The 3025-nt window shown below is 24.2% G+C and overlaps 1 non-coding gene across 1 annotated transcript; it reads left to right on the forward strand.

Moving 5' to 3' along the window:
* The first annotated feature begins 685 nt into the window (after positions 1 to 685).
* On the forward strand, positions 686 to 758 carry TRNAR-CCU (transfer RNA arginine (anticodon CCU)). The gene has a single exon. It is a non-coding gene; the product is annotated as a tRNA-Arg (tRNA).
* Positions 759 to 3025: the final 2267 nt, after the last annotated feature.

A 3025-nucleotide genomic window follows, 5' to 3' on the forward strand; every position in this document is an offset into this window, starting at 1 on the left:
TAAATATAAGGTTGCAATCATAATATAACATTAGATATCCATGAATCATATATTGTTTTATTGTGTAGTCCTGAAGATGGGGTAGAGTCCCAAAACGTGGAAATTATGATTCAATAATCTTCTAAATAAATATTTCACAATATTATTGCTTTCAAAATTTTTCGGAATATGTTATATACATATTGCTGCAAATATCTTTTACCCTCTCAAAAGACTACGTTGTATTCCTAAGTCTTATTTTTATTTAATGTATAATGTAATAGGAAAAAAAAGTATATTTTGCTTTGTATAATTTTCTTGAAAATATTTAATCATTATGTCTCTAATAGGGTACTTGGGATGTTAATAAAAAGCTTTTTAATTACATCCTTCAGGCCTACTTCATCGGTTGAATTTATCCAACGGAAGAAAAACAATGATATAAATCATGATTTATCGATTAATATAAGAAATGACTTTAATTAAAAACTAATTTTTATAACTTGTAATTAACGGAAGATGAAAGAACCTTGGCATAGTAGTGCTAAAAATTACAAAATACGACTAAGTCATGAAATTCCAATGTGTAAATTAAAATGATTGGCATAAATAATAAATGCTTTGAAAAAAATATAATTACAATATACATCTAATAAATTTAAATACATCAAATTTAAATACTATAGTTTCATTGAGTTACACAAGAGCCCCTGTGGCCTAATGGATAAGGCATCGGTCTCCTAAACCGGGGATTGTGGGTTCGAGTCCCACCAGGGGTACTTTTTTTCCTGTTTAATTTATTATCAAATGTAACTTTTAAACACCCAATTCGAAATAAATAAAGAAAATTTACAGTATTTTTTTATTTTCAATTAATCTCCTTTAGAAAAAATAAAATTATAGATCAGCTTTATTATCAGGGAGTTGCTAACAGTTTGGTACATATAGCTTACTTATCTATGGTAGTGTGTTACTATTTCTGTTTATATGATAGTAAATAAATATGGTGAATCATTTTAATGATTAAACATTTATAAGATATACCAAATTCGAATAATCACTGCTGTTATTAGACCAAAGGAAACTTTATATAAAGTTCATGATGTCATTGGAATGCGTTATATGATTTAAATATCCGGTTTATTCTAATTTGTATACATCTATATATAACATTCTAAAGTTTAGAATAAATGTATACATCCAATGACTTATAATATCATTATAAATTTATAAATTCCTCTTGCAAAAAATTTCTATGTCCTGAAATAATAATTTTTTCAAGAAATAAATCGAAAATAATTTAAATTATTATTCAAAAATATAGGTAAAAAATAAATTGATTATTCAAATAAATGGGCCAAACAATAAATAATTATTTATACTTAATGTATAAATTAATATGCATTTTTTTTTTGTAAATTACTTTCAAATTCAACATAACCTATAACATATTTTAGGTAATTCTTTATTAGTACTACAACCTTAAACATTCTTAACAGAAATTTTAAAATAGTAAAAATATTAGGTATATTTAAAATTAAAAAAAACTAAATCCTTTTTTAGAAATTAATTAAAATAAAATAATTATATATGATTGAAGAATATAATGTAAAATTTAAAAATCTTTTTTTTTTCTTTTAATTTAAGTTGTAAATTATTGTCTAAGCAGCTCCCTTTATTTTATTTTATAATTTTTTTACTTTCAATAAAATGAATAGTAAATAAAACTAATGAATATAATGTTATAGTTAATTTTATTGGTTTTAATTTTTATTTCTGTTATTCTGTTCTCTAAGAAAGCATTTTTAACACTTTTAGAAAAAAAAAACTAATAGATCAGAATAATTATAGTACTAACAGATAGGCCAAATGTCAAAATTGTCTTTAATGTGTGAAATATTTAATCATTTACTCTATAACATTCGAATAATCACCAAATGCTTGATAATTATATTGCCTATACAGATCTAAATAAGACCAAAACCATTGATGGTACATTAAAAAAAATATTTTTTATTAGAATTCGAACTCAAAGCTGTTAAAATGTAGTGAGTGGGCTAACTAGATTTTTTATTATTTGTTATTTATGGATATAATAAAATTATTAATTCGTATAGTAAATCTTTGTGCATTACATCGCAGCGTTTTTATTGTATAACAACTCTTTAATTCATTATTACATATTATTATTCAATTTATTTCATGTGATTTCTAAAAATATCACTGCTATAGATTTGGTACCTAATTGTGAGTAAACTATAAAAACTCGATGAGAGTTTTGTTTAAATTTAAAATCGGAATACTCCCGTATTTTTTGTAATTTATCAGTTATCGTTTAAACTGCTTACTAACAATATCAATAACAATATATTGTTAGTAAGCAACTACTCTAGCCCATTGAGGTCATCAGAGTGGACAATAGATTGATAATGAGTGCCCAGCTGCATACAGAAGTGCATTCTTCTAGGCGCTCAATACTGCATTCAGCTTTTAAATTGGCTGGAGGCAGAAAGGTTATACTGATTATTTTGCCAGTGGAGTGCCAGGCCCTACAAATCAACAATAACATACCATAAAAAAATGACGACGTGATTATTGGTTATGGTCTCATTTTAATAATTGAAATTTATTTTAATATTTCTTTGGTTAAATTTAATTACCGGCTAATAAGCAATCTGCAGGCAACTAAAATACGGAATGTAATATTATTAAATTTATTTATAAATTATGTTAAATAAACAACAAGTTAATGTTTAACATGGTTATTAATTCCTTGTAACACGTATGATTTAAACATTTTTTATTACAGTAATATCAAAACAAGCTATGGATTACATGAATCTACTATTATATATCTGAAAGACGACTTCTGAATTTAATTATCCGTTACAAAGAAGAAAACTTGTTAAAAATTCTAACAAAAGGTAAATTCAACTCTAACCAAAACAAAGATAATGATTCTGTTTAGAAACAAAGGTTTTTGTTTTAAATCCCTATTACAACATAATATAATAAAAAAAAAAACTTTTAACATAAGTTTAATTAA

This window comes from Halyomorpha halys, unplaced genomic scaffold (genome assembly GCF_000696795.3).
Source record: "Halyomorpha halys isolate HHAL.00 unplaced genomic scaffold, Hhal_1.1 Scaffold1177.1, whole genome shotgun sequence".
Lineage (NCBI taxonomy): Eukaryota > Metazoa > Arthropoda > Insecta > Hemiptera > Pentatomidae > Halyomorpha > Halyomorpha halys.